The 22,986-nt window shown below is 37.7% G+C and overlaps 1 long non-coding RNA gene across 3 annotated transcripts in view; it reads right to left on the reverse strand.

The window, feature by feature from the left end:
- Window positions 1-22,986, reverse strand: part of LOC145405748 (uncharacterized) — a 39,177-nt gene that overhangs the window by 2,528 nt on the left and 13,663 nt on the right. For 2 of the 3 annotated variants that reach the window (XR_013898446.1, XR_013898448.1), the window contains exons 2-8: window positions 21,281-21,552; window positions 18,820-18,894; window positions 18,124-18,390; window positions 17,119-17,415; window positions 16,074-16,180; window positions 13,996-14,459; window positions 11,773-11,900 (exon numbers count right to left, since the gene is read on the reverse strand). This is a non-coding gene — a long non-coding RNA (uncharacterized LOC145405748). The remainder of the gene's footprint in view (window positions 1-11,772; window positions 11,901-13,995; window positions 14,460-16,073; window positions 16,181-17,118; window positions 17,416-18,123; window positions 18,391-18,819; window positions 18,895-21,280; window positions 21,553-22,986) is intronic. The other variant, XR_013898447.1, reaches the window with a different exon arrangement.

Consider the following 22,986-nt stretch of genomic DNA (forward strand, 5'->3'; position numbering starts at 1 on the left):
GGTAGGGAGAGAGCGAAAGAAGGTAGGGAAAGAGTGAGAAAGAGAAGGTAGGGAAAGTGAGAAAGAGAAGGTAGGGAAAGAATGAGAAAGAGAAGGTGGGGAAAGTGTGAGAAAGAGAAGGTGGGGAAAGTATGAGAAAGAGAAGGTAGGGGGGGGAAGTGTGAGAAAGAGAAGGTAGGGGGGGGAAGTGTGAGAAAAAGAAGGCAGGGGAAGCGTGAGAAAAAGAAGGCAGGGGAAGCGTGAGAAAAAGAAGGTAGGGGAAGCGTGAGAAAAAGAAGGTAGGGGAAGCGTGAGAAAAAGAAGGTAGGGGGGAAGAGAAGGCAGGGGGAGAGAGAGAGACAGTAGGTGGGGGAAAGACAGTAGGTAGAGGGAAAGACAGCAGGTAGAGGGAAAGACAGCAGGTAGGGGGAGAAAGGGAGAGCGTAGGTAGGGGGGAGAAAGGGAGAGTAGGTAGGGGGGAGAAAGGGAGAGAGTAGGTAATGGGAGAAAGAAAGAGCAGGGGTAAAAAGAGAGTAGGCAGGGGTAGAGAAAGTAGGTAGGGGTAAAAAGAGAGGGTAGGTAGGGGTAAAAAGAGAGTGTAAGTAGTGGTAAAAAGAGAGTAGGTAGTGGTAAAAAGAGAGTAGGTAGGGGTAAAAAAAGTAGGTAGGGGGGAAAGAGACAGTTGGTAGGGGGAAAAAAAGAGACAGTAGGTAGGGGGAGAGAAAATAGGTAGGGCGACGGAGAGTAGGTTGGAAGAGACATGGCTGGGGTCAATTATGAATTAAGTAGGCATGGGGAAAGTAGGAAGGGAGAGAGAGATGGCTGAGGTCTTATGAACTGAACTGGAATTGATTTTTAAAAGCTGAACTGGAACCGAGCTGGAATTGAGGAAAATAAAATAATTAACTGAACTGAATTGGAATTGATATCAATGAACTGATAAATATATTTTATACTGTAATAAGCGAATTCATTATTGTACAATAAGTAACTTAGAGTATACTCAAACAGTAAAATGTATGATTTGCTAACAACAATAGTTAAAAAGATAACGAAGTAACCTACTAATATTCATTTAACTGAGAAACTATTTCCTGCATAATTCATGTGTTTTAAATAAATGTAAGATTTAAAAGTTTAGTTCCTGTCAGTGTGCCAGACTGATGATGCTAATTTGAAACCTCATTTTTATTTCTTTCCTTTAGATTACTGGTGCTGGGTTGATTAAAACTGATTTTGAATTCAAAACACTAACTGAATGAGATATCGACCATAATGAACTGGAATTGAAGATTTTTTTTAACGAATAAATTGGAATTGAAGATTTTTTTTAACGAATAAATTGGAATTAATTCAAATTTTATTCTGAATTGGAGTTGAACTGAAAAATTAATTGACCTAATAAAGGATATGTAGGGAGAGAGAGAGAGAGAGAGAGAGAGAGAGAGGGAGAAAGAAGGAAAATGGGTAGAAACAAAGGTAGGAAGGTGGGGAGGAGGGAGGAAGGAATGTAGGTAAAAGGATGAGGCAAAGACAGGAACGGAGGAAGGAAGAGGGAAAGAAGGAGGGAGTGAAGAACAGAAGGAAATAAATGAAGGAAGAAAGGAACAGAAGAAATGCAGAAAGGCAGGCAGGCATGATATAAGTAGGTAGGAAGGAAGGTCGGTTGATAGGAAGGAAGGAAGGTAGGTTGGAAGGTAGATAGGTAAATAGATGGTACAAGTCACTGGTAAAGCAACAATCAATTGCAACAGATATATGTAACCTCAAACCTCCCCATAAAAAAAATCCATAACAGGCAAATAATAATAATAATTGTATACAGAATATATAAGAAAAAACAAGGCAATTCATACTCAAAATTGAAGATATATTGCATTTATAAATTAAAGTAAATTGGTAAAATCAAGCTAGATGTGTGGATAATCATGCTAGTCATGAAGTGCTATGGCAAGATTGTAGAGATGTGGTATTGAATTTTGTGTATGATAAAAAAAAATTCCATATAAAAGTTTAAGAGGTTTTCTTTACGATAATTTGGTTGCCATCTCTCCATCTTGAATGCCAATAAGTACCTATTAACACTAGAATATGATGCTAGTTACAAAGGAGTACAAAGGAGTACAAAGGAAAGAAGAGTAACAATAAATTAACCCTTTCGATACTGGATGAGCAATGCTGCGTCAAACCTACTCTCACCCACTTGTTACTGTACAATGCAAGCTGCATCCAACACATTACCACTTAATTTTTTTGCTTTAGAACTTTTTTGCATCTCATGTACTGTTCCACGCGCTGCACCTATGCAGACAGAGGCATAAATAAATGCATGGGAAAACAATTTAGCAATAACTTTGGCTGTGCGAAACACTGCTCCCACACCGCAGCACTATTATAAGATAATTTCCTTTTGCGGTATATAAAACCGATCCAAATTGTCCGACAGTAAGTATTTATATACCAAAATGTAGCTAATGAAACCTCCCAACATTCTTTCTCAGTAACAACTACCATGAAACATTTCTGTGAGGAAACAAGGAAAAAAAAATTGCGCATAATTTACACGGAGTCCCCGATAAACAAAAGGGTTAGGTACCTTTAAAATATTTCGTATATCGATTTTTCGTATACTGAAGCATTTTTCCCCAAGGAAACTTCAGATAATGAGATGTGTTCCAGGAGCCCCACATCCCGAGTACTTGCCCGTGGTTGGCCAGCCAGTAACAAGAGGGTTAACACTAGAATATTGATACCAGTCACAAAGACGTGCCATGGAAAGGATTTATGGCCCTATCTGTTAGGTAATAACACACGAAAAGGAGAGCATTCCCCGGTGAGTGGGAGAGGGTTACCACAGTGTAGTACTGGAATCCGATGGTCGAGTCTCATAGCACCCCTTCGCATGCTCATTTACCATATTATAACAGCCTTTATTATCTGAGGCAGAAATATAGTCAAAATCAGTATAACTAGGCAATGCGTATTCGTGGGGTTATTACTGACTGCATGAACCCCTTTGAAGCTGTCTGACACCAAATTTTTCCTACAATACAGGTTCTCCAAAGCCTGTAAGCATTATCTTATGTATTCAAGAACAAATACCAATCTTTAATAATAAAAAGAGGTTAAAACTCCTATCATTATGGGATTATATTGTATGTCAATCTTGGAGACTGTCATAAGCTTTATTTTAAGATTTTCAATGTTAAAATTACTTACTGTTACCAACTGTACATGAAGGAGGGGGGAGTGAGATGGGGGGAAGGCAGTCAAATGGTGGGTGACAGAGCAACTTGGAGGCGTTTTGTCTGCAGCCACCCTTTGCAGGATTAGGGCGTCGGCCTATAGATAGTCAGATACCAACAGTTTGCTGTGCCTCCCCACACAAAGGGGTGTGCTCTTACGGTTTCAAGGTTACCACCTACGTTGAAGGTTTAAGCTTCCACTTCCAATGGGGTGGGGGTTGTATAATAACAATAATAATAATAATGCCCCACCCTCAGTTTCAAGACTATGGGCATAAGCATTCAAGACTGCAATTTTGGGCCAAGTAAGCAATAGTGGATGAACTGATAATCAACCCCTTCGTGCACCGTGACTCAATACAAGTCAAAACGGAGTTAGTCTGAAATGGAACTGATGATGCACTTTGACGCACTTGCAGTGGCGGTTTGAAGGGATGCCAATTAGGCAATTCTCAACCAAAATATTCACCAAAACCTATGTTTTAGCATAAATGTGAGTTTTACGCCAGGTACCCCTTTTTTTGGATAAGGGCTAAGGCGTTGCCCCTGGATAGAGGACTTTGGTTTGGAGCGTGTAGCATTTTATGACCGGATGCCCTTCCTGATGTCTACCAATGACTCTTGGGTGGATTCGATCCTCCGACCCTACGGTCGGAGCGGAGCGCTCTAACCCACTGAGCCACGGCTGCTATAATTTGGTGCATCATAGGGGAGGGTGTCTATTTCCAGACCAACACTCTCAAACAGTTGGCATTCTCTTGGTTTTTGGTGGGGGAGGGGGGCGCTCGATTTTTGGCAATTTACTAAAAAACTATTGTTCGTATCAGAATCCCACCAATACCGCATGAAAGCTCGTGAAATTCTGCATCTAGACATATACTTAGCTCTTGCATCATGCAGGCGAAGTTTTGTGCAACAGTGTATGGCAGTTATTTTCACTGTTGAACAACAGTATTCTCACCACATTTTGGTACTTTCATGGTACTTTTACTCGTCAGTTGTAGGTTTTTATTAGCTTATCGTATAGTATAAACATCAAGGAAGATGATGGTATACAATTTACACCACCGTAACCAATTCTGGGGCAAATAAAATACACGGGAATATTTTCCTTTGTGTGAGAGTCCAGCCTTCTGTCTGATCATGTCACACACTTACAGAACACTTCTGTGCACGAGGGCGTTAATATAAGTTTCATCCTTTTGCAACGTATTTCATGTATCTCAGTTGTAGAAAGGACAATACTGATGCTCCACATCCTTTCCATAGCACTTCCTCGTGACTAGCATTATAGACTACAGTTAATGTATTTTTTATAGCTCGGTATTCAACATGGAGAGATGGCAATATCTGGCCAAGATAAGAGTGTAAATACTATCTTTTTATCTTACATCATGTAGGCTCAATGAGAGAGAGAGAGAGATGGACAATGAATAACAGGAGGCAGTGATATACAGTATTAGAAGGTAGCACTTAAGATACGTCTCCCAATTTGAATGAATGTGTAACATATTACTCGCGTGCAGTGCACAGTATAACCCCATGTTCCTGATCTATCTGCTTCCTAGGATTTCAATACAGATGCTCTAGTTTCAAAGACCAATTAAGGAAAATTCTTATGACTCCAATACACTACAGTAAACTCTCGCCGAACGCGCTCGTAATTATACGCTGTTAGTGCTGGGATACATATAAGACAACGTAAGATTAAAGAACATTACGAAAACTTTAAATTTATGCAAGACAGGCCTTTGAAAAGCCAAATCCTCAAACATCAGCTCAGCACGCATGGTTTGTTTTGATCACGTGATGTGATTCGCTGTACTGCTTTTCCTCAGTGCTGTATTTGTAAGTTAAATATTAACAGTACTGTTCTGGTAAGTTTATGTGCAAGTTAAAGTATTATTAAATAACGTTCAAGCAAGAAATAAAGTCTTTTAACCAGTTTTGTGATAGGCGTCAGAGTATTACCTTTTTTATTTAAATATTTGCTGTACTGCTTTTCCACATTACTGTATTTGTAAGTTAAATATTTACTATTCTGGTATGCACTTATAGGTTAAAGCATTTAAAGAAAGTTAAAGCATTAAATAAAGCCTTGTAACCAGTTAACCTGATTTATTGATTACACACGATCAGTGGATTCCAAGACAATTCGCCATCATGTCAATTCCCGTGATTCTATAAATATATTATTAATTAATCAATACTTTTATAAATACACTTATTATTAATTAATCAGTACTTTAATAACTATATTTCAAAGGGATCCATCAAAGTCTATGTTGTCTTGTTATTGTTGTGACGGTAAACTGGCTTGACAGCGAATAGTCCCGAAACCATTTTGCTCCCTAGACTCCCTAAACGTGGTACTTTGCTGTTACCTGTCATTGGTAATCAATATGAAGCACTTTGACCCTTTAACCGCGGGTGTCATTCCAGAATGACATTGCAAAAACTGGACCAAACCGCGGGTGCCATTCTCGAATGTTTGTGAATATTTTGAATACCCCGCGTTTTTTCCGTGCGCCAATTGTTTCAAGGGAGAGTAGCTATTAAGTTCTTTCACTCCAGCCGACCTCCACCTCCCACCCCCCGGGCCCCCACCTCCCACCCCCCAGGCCCCCCACCCCACCCCTGACCAACACGCATCAGTATCTGTCCAGCTGTGTGAGTGACAACATCGCTGATGTGGCAGTGAAGTGAGGGCAATTACAGTGCCTTTTACCTGCCTCAGTGAACACAGAGTGGGTGTTTATCGTATGTGCAGTGTTCATATATGTTTATAGTATTATTATCAGAATGAGGTTGGCATTTGGTAATGATGAGTGAGCGAAAAATAGTGATTACAACACCGCTGATGTGGCAGTGAAGTGCGGGCAATTACAGTGCCTTTTACCTGCCTCAGTGAACACAGAGTGGGTGTTTATCGTATGTGCAGTGTTCATATATGTTTATAGTATTATTACAGAATGAGGTTGGCATTTGGTAATGGTATGTGAGCGAAAAATGGTGATTACAACACCGCTGATGTGGCAGTGAAGTGCGGGCAATTACAGTGCCTTTTACCTGCCTCAGTGAACACAGTGGGTGTTTATCGTATGTGCAGTGTTCATATATGTTTATAGTATTATTATCAGAATGAGGTTGGCATTTGCTAATAGTGTGTAAGCGAAGGTAATGGTGCATGAGCAAAAAATAGTGATTTTAGATCGCTCACTTCTAACGGCACTGCCCATCCAGTGATAGTCAACGAAATCATGAAACCTACATCAATGCAAAGCCGAAGGTTAGTACTTTCTAATGGTACCTTATTTTTCGCTCTAGATTTATTCTGTGCATTGTTATAAAGGTTTAAAGTTTGTTTACATTTTGGCTGGAACCCCCGCGGGAGAGGCCAGTCGGGGCAAAACAATGCCCGTGGTTAAAGGGTTAAAGGGTTAGAAGGTTTATTTAATGTTATAACTTACAAATACAGTACTGCACAGTAAAACTTCGACATATAAATACATAAACACAAGGCAACATTCCGACACAGATTGGTTTCGGCATCGGAAATGTTGCCTTGTGTTTACGTATTTGTATGTTGAAGTTTTGCAGTGCAGCACTATTTGTAAGTTATAACATTAAATAAACCTTCTAACCACTTAAAGTGCTTCATATTGATTACCAATGGCAGATAACAGCAAAAGACCACGTTTAGGAGATCTAGGGAGCAAAATAAGGAGTAGTTAAAACTTATGCGGTTTTGCATCGAACGCACCACGTTAGGAACGAAACCCACGCGTTGGGGGCGAGCTTGCTGTACTCTATTTTCAAATGCTATGGTGATGATAGGGCAGCGACCCACAAAGAGAAACCAGTACATAGTGTATCGTAGTTATCACGAATATGCTAACAGTGTAATAAGGATAACTACAATTTCAATTAAGTAAATACACTGAAAGCATTAGGCCTACTCTATGTCCCTGTGACCCATCAAAATTCCTCTCGCGACCCATAGTTAAATTCACAAAGCATCAATAAGGATGCCACAACAATGAAATTCTTCTTAGTAATGATATACTACCTTCAACAACAGCAAGACAATTATGCCTTTTATTCCTCGTCTTCCCCTCACTTATAATAATTATAATTAGCTTCTTTATCCCCCGCTGGCGCTAAATTATTTTCAGTTGTAAGGAGGTATGACATTTTACCATTTTCTTTTACACTAGGCAATAGAGAGGTCCAAATCATGAGTTTATAAACTCTTGCAATATAAAAGCAGACACTTTTTGCTTTATCTTTAATGTCAAACCTTTCTTTTAAAATAAACCGCTATGCCCTGCTGAACTGAAAGTTCTGATTTGGAAGTTTTGAGATCAATGATACGTTTATGAACCTTTGCATTTTATTACAAGGCAGTGACAAACCACCATTCTCCAAGTATCAAAACACTGACTTACGCCGCTTTCTGTCATTGTCAGACATGGGGTTATTGGAAATGACTAAATTATTCCTTAATATTAAAAAAAAATAATAATAATAATAATGACTAAGTTTACTGAAGCACTCTTCTATTCAGGCTTACAACAACAAAAAATTATTGCATTACCATACCAGATTTGAAGTCCACAAATTACTCCTGAACAATAGTTGTGAAAGTTCTGTTAGTTCCATTTACATTTTCTATCATAACTAACGAACTGCTTCCTGCAATTTTGAAATATACAGGTACTTTAACACTAACTTATTGTTTTCTGTAAAGATATATGGAAAGATATAAAATATGAGTATGTCCATTATCGCTGACCAAAATCTGGATACTCTGCCGTCACTTCTTAGGTCGACTGTACAAATGAATCTCCTTAGTTTCTAGTCAAATTTTCCTACAAGATGACTATATCACACCTTACACAGTAATTATTAGATACAAATGAATTTCCTTGGTTACTAGTCAAATTTTGCCTAAAACCTGACTATACCTGGCCATCAACTGAGCATTTATGAAGTATATGAATGAGTCTCCTTGGTAACTAGTCAAATTTTCCCTAAAATCTGGGTACATATCTCCCTAACACCTCTTCCTTAGCAATTTATTATGGGATAGGGCTGGTTGCTGTCAAACTTATGCCGATTTGATTGACACATATGAGGATAGTGTTAAAAAGCAAAATAAATCACTTATGAATAGGTGTTAAGGCACCAACCAAAAATTATATTATATGACAAGATGGCAATGTGTAAAATGCAAAATAAATCACTAAGGGAAACGTGCTTGGGAGCTTCTTTATCCAACAATATTTCATAGAAGAGGATGGTAAGGTGTAAAAAGCAAAATAAATAATTTATGAAGAGTGTTAGGGAGCTTCCTTAATGATACAAAAAGATGTGTTTAAGGTTATTTTGTGTGTGTGTGTGTGTGTGTGTGTGTGAGAGAATGGCAATACCCTACATAACTACCTAATTCCAAGGCATACATTTCACCAACTTAATGTGAACAGACTAATGTTATCTTATTAAGTTACAATATATAAAAAAAATACCAAAAATAAAAATATATTTTTATAATAATGGCCAGAAGCATTATTGGTGAAAGGTTTGGGACATCAAAAATCAGAAAATCCACCTCATAAAAACACTTTCCAAAATAATGAAAAAATAACAGAAAACCTGAAAAAAATAACTATTGTGACTATATGTCTGGATAAAATTACGAGAAAGCTAAATTATAGACCATTATAGGCACTAAAATACTTGATAAAACATATACATATCAAAATTACAGTTCATCAACGTCACTAAAATACTCGTTGGTAAAAAGTATCACACTCATGAATGAATACTTTTGACTGACTATTTTCCTTGCATATGTGTACCCCCCATAAAATAATGTATCAGGATCCTCTTAGTGCATGACATGATACACAACCAATGATTTACGGGAAATGACACGATTATTTCGCTCTATTGTTCATTTGTGATATAATTTACAGATACAGGCATACCCCGGTTTAACGATCTAACTGGTTAGGTAAAACCCCATCTTTAGGCAGGGTATCATATCGGGGTACTTTTAACATGTGGAGCGTTCACCAGCATTGGGTTTCCCCCCCAACCAAGTCCTAAACCCACCCAAATGAGCCCTAAAACAAGTTTAAAGCCAGTCTAAATGGCCTAACAGCTGTCTAGGAAGCTAACCTAAACCTAACACCTGTAAATAACTCACTAAAAACAAAGAAATCTGAAAATTGTAAATGTCTGGAAAAAATCAAGCTTAGTAAACTATACCCCAAAATGACAATGTTCACCCCACCTACGGCTAAAACACAAAGGCTAAAAACAGTTTATAAGTCAACCTGAACACAATTTTAGTCTAAAATATCATCAAAGTCGGTAAAAAAATCAAAACCCATCGTTAAACCGGGGTTTGGCCATCGTTAGGCGGGGTATGGTGGTATTTCTACCCCCATCATTATATTGAGGTATTACTGTACTGTACAGTATATAGCTGGACTAGTCAGTAACATTGCACTACATGGCAACTCAACCAATTCTGTCAAACAGGAAAGCCACCACTACAGACTGAAGCAGAAACCAAGAATTTCACATCCTACCCGAGCTGTGTGTGTGTGTGTGTGTGTGTTTTTAACGAGGGTACATTGTGCTTCCACTCAGCAATCCCATCTAGTCATTTCATTATACCACTGGACTGAAAAATTAGGCTTCTTACATACTTTCTCATCCAGAGGCTCAAATTGAGGCTTACTTGATATTCATTTGGTACATGTTTTATTATTTATTTTATTACTGAATTTATTTTTCTATTATTTAACCATCCCTTCCAAAAATTGAAGGAACATAGACCTACATTATATGACATGTCTATATTACACAATGTCTTCTTGTATAGTCACCCCAAGAAGTGATGGCAGAGTTTCAGATCGCTTCGAAAAAAGAAAAAAACAGTATATCACGCTAAGATTTATGAGAAACGAATAACATGAGGCAATGATATATTAGAAGCTATCCTGTAACATACATTTTCCAGATTTGAATGTGTAATGTGCCCATGTTTACACCCAAGGATTTCAAAAACTGATTACATAGTTTCGAAGTCAATACAATATGCTACTTGGTTTTCAAATGCTATGCTGATAATGTAGGAACAATGAGGATGCTGCTAAAATTAAATTCTTAGTAAGGATACGATTCCCGAAGACACAGTAAGACCTTTTCCGCCTCTTATTCCTTGCCTTCAACCAAGCATAATAATAAATACTGTATCTACTTTATTCCCTATTGATGCAAAATGACTAGGTATGACAGTTTACCTTTTTCTCTTACACTAGGGAGTAAGGAGGACTATACAGTAACATGGCCCTGCAAACTCGTGCAATAAAAGAAGCACTTGTTCGATCTCTTAATCTTTAAATAAACCACTATTTCCTGTGCAACTGAAAATGCTGATTTGGAAGTTTTGAACTCACATGTTCATTGCATTTTATTACTCTTGCCAGTCATTCAGGCACAGTGGTTTGCAATCTCCATGGAACTCTGATTAGGCCACTTAAAATAGCCTACTAACTTATGCCGCATTCCTGCTTTGTCACTGTCCATGGAGACAAAATAACTACTCACTAGTAGTCTAAAGGTAAATATCTTATATACAGAAATGACAGATTTTCATTACCTTTTTCTCTTACACCAGGGAGTAAGGAGGACTATACAGTAACATGGCCCTGCAAACTCGTGCAATAAAAGAAGCACTTGTTCGATCTCTTAATCTTTAAATAAACCACTATTTCCTGTGCAACTGAAAATGCTGATTTGGAAGTTTTGAACTCATATGTTTATTGCATTTTATTACTCTTGCCAGTCATTCAGGCACAGTGGTTTGCAATCTCCATGGAACTCTGATTGGGCCACTTAAAGTAGCCTAACTTATGCTGCATTCCTGCTTTGTCACTGTCCATGGAGACAAAATAACTACTCACTAGTAGTCTAAAGGTAAATATCTTATATACAGAAATGACAGATTTTCATTGTTTACTGAAGACCTTTTCTTTTTAGTCTTACGCTACCAAAAATAATTGCTTACTACCACACTAGAATTAAACTTCGCAACTTATTCCTGACTGTCCTTGAGTGATAGTTCTGAAATTTCAGTGAGTTCTATTTAGGATTTCTTATTATCGTAGATAACAGTTTCCTACAACTTTGAAATGTATAAGTACTTTGCCATACAAGAGGAGTGTTATCCATTATCACTGACCAATACCTTCTAGATACCGGTACTCTGCCGTCACTTCTTAGGCCAACTGTACATTAAATGATGCAAACTGTCCATTTTAAAATATATACATTTTTTGTTTTTCATATTCTAAATAAACAATAAGGTGGCAAAATTTAGCCAGGTAATGTAATTTTGTCAAACAAAGTATCCAAGCACTTTTTCTTTCTTTCTTTCTGGCACATCAGTGCAAACCATTCTCATCGTTCATCAAGTGATAGAAACAAGATAAAACTTTATATGTATACTGAGAGAAAGAGAATCAAAACTTACTTGCTTAGGGGCCACAGGAGACGAGCTCAGCCAAGGAGAGTGAGCTGAGAGGAGAGGAATTTGGGCTCATATGCCAGAGAGCTGGAGTTGAGCCCAGTCGAGGAGAGAGAAAGAGGAGCTTGTGGGTTCTGAAAAAAACATAAGTGTTATCAAAAACGAGAGAGAGAGAGAGAGAGAGACAGACAGACAGACAAACAGAGGAGAGAGTGGTTAAATATTATAAGTACCAAACATTTTTAGAACAAACTCTCCTTATCAGTCTCTTGCAAAACAAACTCTCCTAGTCAGTCTCTTCCATAAATTTAAATATACTCCTAGTCAGTCTCTTCCATAAATTTAAACATACTCTCCTAGTCAGTCTTGCATGAAACTCTCCTAGCCAGTCTCTTGCATAACAAACTCTCCTAGTCAGACTCTTGCATAAATTTAATCTCTCCTAGTCAGTCTTTCATGACTATTCTCTCCTAGTCAGTCTCTAGCAATTATCAAATAACTAACACTAGAATATGTTGCTAGTCACGAAGTGCTATGGAAGAAGCTATATCACAGATTAACACTAACTATGATGCTAGTCACAAAGAAGTGCTATGGAAAGAAGCACAACAGATTAACACTAGAATATGATGCTAGTCACGAAGAAATGCTATGGAAATAAGTGTAGCTATAGAATAATAGAACATGATGCTAGTCATGAAGTGCTATACTCTTTTTACTCTAACTTGGCCTAAAATTGCCATCTCTCCATCTTGAATGCTGAGTTGTAACAACAGATTAGCACTAAAATATGATGCTAGTTATGGAGAGGGAGAATATTGTCCGAAATAAACTGGAAAAAGATGATAATTTTGGCCATGTTAATTATAAAAATGCTTACATCTGTTTCCACTAGAATATAATGCTAGTCATGAAGAAGTGCTATTGAATTGAGCTTTTATAATGTGTCTATTGCCAGATGCCTTAATCCCACAAGGGGTGGCCACAACAAATCACCTCCATTTCACCTTGTCCCCCACCATTTCACTGCCCTCCCCCCAGCTCAAACACCTCTCCACTCCAACCTTCCATCTCATCCTTGGTCTCCCCCTCCCTGTTCTTCCACTCCACTTCACATTCTCTCCTATTTAGTTTCATATACAACTCTACTCCATCCTTCCATCTCATCCATGGTCTCCCTTTCCACCTGTCATACTCTCCTGGTTAGTCTCTCACACCTCTCCACTCCATCCCTCCAACTCATACTGTCTCTCCTTCACCTTCCTAGTTAGTCTCACTACTCCATCCCTCCATCTCATCCTCAGTCTCCACCTTACACAAACACTCCTAGTTAGTCTCTCCAAAGGACTAATTCTCTACCTACCACACCACCACCCAAACTCACATTCTTTCATACAAGTAGATAATGTGGGTAGGTATGGGGGTAGATATGTGGGCAGAAGTATGTGGGTAGATAAGTGTAGGTATTTGTGTACTGTATGTTGGTAGATATGTAAGTAATGTATGTGGGTAGATAAGTGTAGGTAGGTGTGGCTAGATATGTGGAAAGATGCAGATGTGGGTGAGTATGTATGCATGTACTGTATGTTGCTAGGTATGTAGGTAGTGTATGTGGATAGATAAGGATGTAGGTAGATAAATGTAGGCAGGTGTGGGTAGATATGTATGTGGAAAGATGTAGATATATGTGGGTAGGTGTGCATGTACTCTATGTTGGTAGGTATGTAGGTAATGTGGGTAGACAAGTATGTAGGTAGGTGTGGGAAGATATGTATGTGAAAAGATGTAGATGTGAGTGGGTATGTATGTGTAGGTATGCATGTACTGTATGTTGGTAGGTAGGTATGTAGTGTATGTGGGTAGATAAGTATGTGGAATGATGTAGATGTGGGTAGGTATGTATGTACTGTACATTGGTAGGTACATATGTACTGTATGTTGGTAGGTATGTAGGTAGTGTATGTAGGTAGATATGTATGTGGGTAGATACTGTATGTATGTAGGTAGGTGTGGGTAGGTATTTGGAAAGATACAGATGTGGGTGGGTTATGTGGGTAGGTATGCATGTACTGTACTGTATGTTGGTAGGTATGTAGCTAGTGTATGTTGGTAGATATGCATGAGTAGATAAGTATGTGGGTAGATATGCATGAGTAGATAAGTATGTGGGTAGATGAATAGATAAGTAGATAAGTGTGGGTAGATACAGAAATATACACGAATACTTACAACCACTATTTCTCCAATTAGCTCCAGGCCGCAAAGCCAGGACTAAGGGCAATTTATTTCTTCATTCTCGGCAACTTTCTTCAAATTCTTGGCAAATCTTGAAAATAATTGAAATATGTCTTGAAAATTCTTGAAATAAAGTTTGAAAATTCTTGCAACTTTAATCATGAAAAATCTTGCAACTTGAACATTCTTGCAACTTTGAAAATCTTTAAACTTTAATCTCAAAAATTCTTGCAACAAATCTTGAAAATTCTTGAAATGTCTTGAAAATTCTTGAAATAAATTTTGAAAATTCTTGCAACTTTAATCATGAAAAATCTTGCATCTTGAAAATTCTTAACTTTAATCTTGAAAATTCTTGGTCAGCATGGGTATAGTTCATTATTGGCCATCACTCTCCTTGTTTTTCTTTGCACTGGATTTTTTTGCACTCTCTCCTTATCGCCCTTCTTGCTATTTATCTGGAATGTGGATAGGAAGATGTTAGGATGTGGTGATTGTGGTAGGATATGGTGGTGGTGGTATGATTAGGAGGGTGGTGGTGGTGGTGGTGGTGGTAGTAATAATACTTTAATAATAATCACAAATATACAATTCTTTACACAAAAAAATACTATCAAACAACTATTTCAATATATTTACTTTTTCAAAAACTGGAAAACCAATAAAAAAAATTATATAGGTAACAATGGAACTATACAATTTGTTTAAAAAATATATATATATATACATACATGATGGCAGATATGTAATTATTTTCTAATTTATTACTGAAAAGAAAAATTAGCAGTGTTGTATGTAGGGCAGCAATAGAAAATACTTTAATATTTACTATGATAATGGTAATAATAATACTGTAATAATGGTAATGTTAATAATTGTAATAAAATTATGGTAATAAAAAATGGTAATATTTATAATAATGCTATTAACACTGGTAATACTAATAACGGTAAAATAATAATACTAAAAAATAATATCCAATAATTGTAATAAAGTTATGGTAATAAAAAATGGTAATATTTATACTAATGCTATTAACACTGGTAATGCTAATAATGGTAAAATAATAATAATAGTAATAAGAATAATATCCAATCCTATGTTCCCCCATGAGCAGCACAGGAGGCCGGGGCTAGGCAAGTTGGTCCTGACATTTAAGACGAGTGACCAGCCTCATTCATCCCTGAGTGGCATTACCTGAGCAATAAACCCCAACCACTCCTTGGATATAAACCTTCACTGGCTCAATCCGATTGGAGTGCCTTAATTACCCACTAAACCACCAGGTGCCATAATTTGGTGTTATGGTTACCACCCAGTGTAGCAAATGTTTCCTGGTGTACAGGAAACCATTTGGCTTGTCACTATGTGTAGAGTCATCCATAGGCAGAAGGAAGAGGAAAGAATGAAGGAAAGAGACAGAAGAGGGAGTGTAAAGTCATCCACAGGCAGAAGGAAGAGGAAAGAATGACGGAAAGAAAGAAGAGGGAAAGTAGTCACCCATAAGCAGAAGGAAGAGGAAAGAATGAAGGAAAGAAAGGCAGAAGAGGGAGTCTAAAGTCACCCATAGGCAAGATGAAGAGGAAAGAATGAAGGAAAGACAGATGAAGTGTAGTCACCCATAGGCAGAAGGAACAGGAAAGAATGAAGGAAAGAGACAGAAGAGGGAGTGTAAAGTCACCCATAGGGAGACGGAAGAGTAAAGTCACCCATAGGCAGAAGGAAGAGGAAAGAATGAAGGAAAGACATAAGAGGTAATGTAAAGTCACCCATAGGCAAGAGGAAGAAGAAAGAATGAAGGAAAGAGAGACAGATGAGGGAGTGTAAAGTCACCCATAGGCAGAAGGAACAGGAAAGAATGAAGGAGACAGAAGAGGGAAGGTAGTCACCCATAGGCAGAAGGAAGAGTAAAGAATGAAGGAAAGACAGAAGTGGGAATGCAAAGTCACCCATAGGCAGAAGGAAGAGAAGAATGAAGGAAAGAAAGAAGAGGAAAGCAGGAAGAGAGGAAAGGGCAGACACCTAAAGCAGAACTACATCAAGTGAGTGGATAACACTAATAATTCACTCACCATACAGTGTTGCAAGTACTGTTCAGGCCGACAATTATCGACCCATTTTTCAGTTGCAAGAGATGTGCTGCTTCCGATATACTTTTATGGGTAGGTTTTTCACCTCCCTGAAAACCAAAATAAAACCAAAATTGTACATACCAATCATTAGACAGTATACAGTATATACCTAAAAAAAAAAAGGCTAGATTTCCATAATTTTTAATTTATACCTTAAGTAGGAAAAAAATAAATAAAAAGTTTGAAGACTGATGAAAAAATTGATGAATAGATGTACAACCAAATTATTATGTATTAATTATTTTCTATCTATTGCCAGACGCCTTAATCCCGTAAGGGGTGGCCACAAACAATTCGCCTCCATGTCGCCCTGTCCCCCACCATTTCACTGACCTGCTCCCAGCTCACACCCCCCTCTCATATACCTCTCTACTCCATCCCTTCATCTCATCCTTTGCCTCCCCCTCTCTCTCCCCTCCAACTCACTCACACTCTCATCAGTCTCTTGCTATGCATCCTCTCCACATGGCCAAACCATCCCTGAATTTTTCAATCTAGCCTCCCCTCCACTAAGGCAGTTGGACAAAATTCAAAATAAAGCCATTAGATTAATCAATAATCCTGTCATTACGCAGGACCTTCCTTCATTATCAGTATGTAAACATGTAGCTTCTTTTGCATTACTTTATCAATATTTTTAACGTAAGTGCTCTGACGAACTAGCTTCAATTGCGCCTCTCCTTCACATTTTCTCTCGAAATACTCCAGCAGCTGGGAGCGCCCATGAACTCACACACTCCCCCGCAATGCAGAACTTCCGCTTATCAAAATTCATTCATCCCCAGAACTACTACTCTATGGAATTCGCTTCCTGGAATTTGCTTTCCACAAACATTTAATCAACTTTTATTTTATTCCAGTTTTAAATATTTTATGAATAGAGGAGGCCTTTAGGCTCATGGACTTTTATTTTTGTTTTACCTTCTAAAGATAAAAAATAAATTAAAAAAAAAGATGAAAGGGGTATAGTGATCTTAAAACCCACCTTCTTTATCCCCCACAGATGCTCCAACGACTGGCGCTGGCTGGCGAAGTGGCGGGCCTCCAGGACTATTGGGAGTGCCCCACGTGGCTCAGTCCTCTAGTCTCCACCACCCGAACTCCGCTACCTGACCGCCGCTGGATTGACTAACCGCACCTACAGCCTCCCTCCTTCTCCACCCTTTAGTCCCAGGTCATACAGTCTTTAGGCAGCCAGCTATGGGGTCGAAATGGAGCAAGGGTGTCTGGCCACGCCCCTCGGATCACGCGAGAGTTGGGCGGCCCCGCACCTGTGGCCACACTGAAAGGAAAAACAGGAAATTATCGCTACAATTAATGCTACATAAAGGGAAAAACAGGAAATTAACACTACAATAAACGCTACACTAGAAGGAAAAACAGGAAATTAACACTACAATAAATGCTATACTAAAAGGAAAAACAGGAAATTAACACTACAATTGATAACACCTATAAAACATTAACATCTATACCACAACTGATACCTATACCACAATTGATAACCTATACCACAATCAATTACATCAATACCACAATTTTTAATACCTATACCACAATTGAAAACCTTTATACCACAATTGATACCTATTCAACTGATATCTATACCACAACTGATAACACCTAAACCACAATCATCGTCTAATTCTACAATAAATATCACCACCATTAACACCACAATCACTGACCACCATTATAATTATATATGGTATTTTTTTTTTTTAGCAACGAATCAAGTATAATTTTCTTAGCTATGAACCAAGTACAAAAATTATCTGCTATGAATCAAGTATATAAATTCTTTTAGCTACAAATCAAGTACAAAATCTTAGCTATGAATCGAGTATAAATTTTCTTAGCAATTAATCAAGTATATAAATTCTCAGCTACAAAAAGTTTATATATTCTTAGCTACGAAGTATAATTTTCTTAGCTATGACGTAAATTTTTTTAGCTAAGAATCCAGCGTACCGTACACCAATCTACCCACCTTCAACAAACCAGCCACAAACAAGGTCCCAGGTCCAGGAACTTCCCCCACAAAACCACAGGGAATTCCTCTAGTTGCAGCCTTGCCCAATCCCAGAGTTCACCATCGACACTCCTAGGCTTCCCGTGCCCCCTTCATGAACCCCACAACTCTTGGGCATTCATAAGACAAAGAAGACTTCCTGTGTCGACACTCTTGGGCTTGACTGATTGATCACTTGTTTGTTTGTTTTTCTTCGGGCGTACTGCAACATCTGGGACCCCTATGCTGTAATTTAAAAAACATATATATTACTATAAATCATCATCTTCACTATCTTAAAAAAAAATGTTAGCTACCATTATTACAGCAAAATCATCATAATCACCACCACCATCACATCATTTTAGTCAATTACCATCATTATCAACAGAATGAGTACCATATTTTTTTTTAAACTTTGCCTCAAACAACTACGAGTGGATGATTACAAACTCAATTTTTTCTTCAAATAAAGGAAATTCCATCAAATGAGTGGGTTACTTCCATGATTTTCCCTACCCAAAGAAATAAAAAACTATCGTACGAGTGGATGGTTGCAAGTATAATTTCCCTCAATTAATAGACAGCTAAAAATTAAGATAATTTTCCCTCAAAAAAAAAAAAATAAATAAGTAGTAAAAAAATAACTACAAGTGAGAGGATGGTTACACTCACCCAGTCTCCACAATCCCCCTGCTTTACCCCTCTCCAGCTTTGTACCCAGGCTATGTCGCCGCCGCCGTCTTCTGTCTGAAAATACAACACAATATACAGCAAACCGTCGAAAATACAGTTGTTCCACCATCACAAAAGCCTCCTTGTGATAGCAGCCCAACTGTACCTCTGATAGTGCCTGTATCCTGACTATCATGGGGCCATCCTGACTATGGGGCTATTCTTTACTACTGACTGACTTGTGTAACTTTACTATCCTCTCTCCTTTCTGTACTATTTCATGACACCACAACTATGTAAGGTGCCTATTGTGATTATCCTTCACTATTCTGACACCACAACTATGTATGGTGTCTATCTTGACTATTGTGACTATTCTTGACTATTCATCCCTATTCTGACACCACAACAATGAAATGGTGTCTATATTGTGACTATCCTTCACTATCCAGACACCACAACTATGTATGGTGTCTATCTAGACTATATTACTATTCTCTGACAATAATACTTAAATCTATACAAATTAAATTGTAAATGAATCCAATTTATAAAGAAATTTAAACTTAAAAGGCAATTTTTCTATATATTTACTGTTAACAGCAATAATAATTTAATTTACAAGCAAATAAGTATTATTAAAAAGAATCTTACATTAATTTGGCTTTATGTTACTTTACGATAACTTGGATTTACGTTACTGACAAAATACTTTGAGTTGCTGATACCAGTACAAATTACAGTACTCAATTTTGTACTTGTGACAGTACTAAAAAATATAGTACTTTTTAACAGTACTCTAAAATTAAGTACTTCTTAACTGTACTCAGAAAATCGGTACTTTTCAACAGTACTCAAAACTATTTTTTCAGTACTCAGGAATTTAGTACTTAAAATGACTGTCCACAAAAATTGTCATTACAATTACTAAAAAAATTTAGTACTTTAAACTTAGTACAGTACTTAAAATGACAAAATATACTTTAAATTACAGTACTCAAAATTTAGTTTGTGACAAATGTACTTAAAATGACAAATTTGGTACATGACTCAAAAATAGTAATTACAGTACTCAAAATACAACTTAAAATTACAGTTCTCAGCTGGTATACTGCAAGATATATATATTTTAGTACAAATATATCTGAAATAATTCACTGTAGTTAGCATACCATGTAGGCTATATAGGTTACACAAGTTTACCATAGATGGGATATACTGTATATATACTCATATAGTGATGAATAAATGGGTTCACTGTAGTGAAAAATATTAGTATACTGTAGTAAAAATATGATTACTTAAGTGAAAATCTGGGTACTTAAGAGAATACGAATTCGTATGTGCAAATACGAGTACTTAGGAGATATGAGTACTGAAGTGAAAACGAGTACTTAAGTGAAAACATGAGTACTTAAGTGAAAACACGGGTACTTAAGTGAAAACACGGGTACTTAAGTGAAATTATGGGTTCTTAATTGAAAATATGGGTACTTATTTGAAAATATGGGTACTTAATTGAAAATATGTACTTAAGTGAAAATACAAGTACTAAAAATATGAGTACTTAAGTGAAATTATGAGTACTGAATTGAAAATACAAGTACTTAAGTGAAAATATGAGTACTGAAGTAATATTATAAGTATCCAATAATAAAAAGAACATACTGTAATGAAAATAATATGGTGTAATAAAAATACAATATACCAACAGTACCAGTATACTTAAAGGATATACTGTACTGGTAAAAGCATACTCACACATACAGATATATCATTTACCAACATGGGATATACCAGTAGATGAAGCAGTAGAAGTAGACTGTAGACTGATGGCTTGAAACCTGGGACCAAAACGACTAAGACCACAAACCCAGAACTCTGACAGACCAATATAAAATCTATCTATCTATCTACCTGAGCCAGTCCTATCCCATTTCCCCATAAGCCTCTTCTAATCACTATACCAACCCCCCTCCCCCCACCCCACCCGTCTATCTAAAACCACCACATGGAGAGAACGGGTTAATTCAGACAGATATAGCAGGGAAAGCGATAGATAGACTGACAGAGCGACAGGGTGACATAGATGAAGGGAAAATTTGTATATAATACAGACCACGAAAAGACTTAGGAAAAAAAAAAAAGGAAGGAGGTTGAAGAAAGAAGCTAAACTCTCCGGCCATAGAATGTCGCTCCGCCCAATCTCCACACCCCCTGTTGATTTTATCGCATGATGTGTACACAATGGTGCACACATCCATGCAACGCATACACATGCACCTACGCGTACATGTGCGGCTATGAGTGAACTCTTGGATTGAATGAGGTGGAGGCAGGCTCTCACACCCCGCTAATTCAAGCACCTCATAGCATAAAATCAGACTGGGGGCACGGAAAAAGGGCGGACTGACAGGCAGAGGAGGGCTTAGGTGGGGCGAGAGGGAACGAGTATACATACCATGCGTCGAGTCGGACGTTGTGTGTCCTCGGGGCCTCTCTGCGGAAACCAGGGACCCCAACTACCGCGTCAACTACGCCCCATACTAGCCGCCGCTGTCTTTGGACTGACCCCTCCTTCTCCCCCTCCGGTCTAGTCCGACAGGTCCTACAGTTTTCTGGAAGCCAGTCGAGGTCGGCCTTGTCGGGGGGATACCCAGCCCCGCCCCAAGGATCAACACAAGGGTGAGAGGCCCCGCACCCACACCCGCCTTGCTGTGCCCCGGGACTACGCTGAAAGGAGAAAAAAAAAAATCATCACCATAACCATCCAAAAATCATCTCTAGTAAAAAATAAAAATATCAAAAATAAATAATATAAAACGAAACATCACCACCACAAGAATCCGATACAGTAATTGTAAACTATCAAATGTGCGATACGATTATTGTAGGCTATAAAATGCGATACGATTATTGTAGGCTATAAAATGCGATACGATTATTGTTGGCTATAAAATGCAATATGATTACTGTAAGCAAAATTCAATACCATTATTGTAGGCTATAAAATGATAACGATTATTGCAAGGTATAAAATGAGATACGATTACTGCAAGCTATAAAACGAGATGCGATTACTGCAAGCTATAAAACGAGATACGATTACTGTAAGCTATAAAATGAGATACGATTACTGTAAGCTATAAAATGAGGTACGATTACTGTACGCTATAAAATCAGATACGATTACTGAAAGCAATAAAATGCTATAGAATTATTGTAAGCTATAAAATGCGATACGATTACTGCGTTACAAAATGCGATACAATAAGCTATAATATGAGATACCATAACTAAGCTACAAGATGCGATATGATTATTTCAAGCTATAATATGAGATACGATTATTGTAAACTATACAAAGCTGTAAGATTGTAAGCTATAACGAGATACTCTGTACTACTTTCTATAGCACTTCGTGACTCATTCTGGTGTTAATCGATTGTTGCAACTGTCTATCCATCTATTTATCTCTTGCCAGACGCCCATATCTCGTAAGGAGTGGCCACAAACAAATCACCTCCATGTCACCCTGTCCAACGTCATTTCACTGTTCTGCTCCCAGCTCAATCCCCCCCTCCTCATACCGGTATGTCCACCCCATCCCATCTCATCCTCAGTCTCCCACTCCCACATGTATAATTTCAATCTACCATCAAATAGATTGGGTTATCTTTGGGGGTACAGTGTTTGACAAATTTAGACAAGTTATTTATTCTCATACAATTGATTTTAAGGGAATTTTGGGTCAGATGAAACTATGTGAATCTACTTTGCTTTTTGAGGAAATAAATCTTTCACATCAACTTTTTTAAAATACGATTATTTTGACCAACAAATTTTTAGGTCATTTATTGCTCTCGTACAACTGACTTTAGGGGAATTCTGGGTAAGAGGAGCTAATGTGAATCTAATTAGCTTGGGCTGTGAGGGAATTATATCTTTCACACAACCACTTATAAATACAATTATTTTGACCTACAAATTCTGGTATTTTACAAGTTGCCGATATGCAGTTCAGGAATTTTTGCACCATTAATGTATAGTATATCCCCAATTGATCATAACGAACCCCCATAACCACTCACTTGATGTAGTGCTGCCTACTCCTTCCTTAGCCTTTATCATTCTTTTTCTGTGCCTGCCCTCCTCTCTTCCTATTTC

This window comes from Coenobita brevimanus, chromosome 68, assembly GCF_032717465.1.
Source record: "Coenobita brevimanus isolate Jiangsu-jjx chromosome 68, ASM3271746v2, whole genome shotgun sequence".
NCBI lineage: Eukaryota > Metazoa > Arthropoda > Malacostraca > Decapoda > Coenobitidae > Coenobita > Coenobita brevimanus.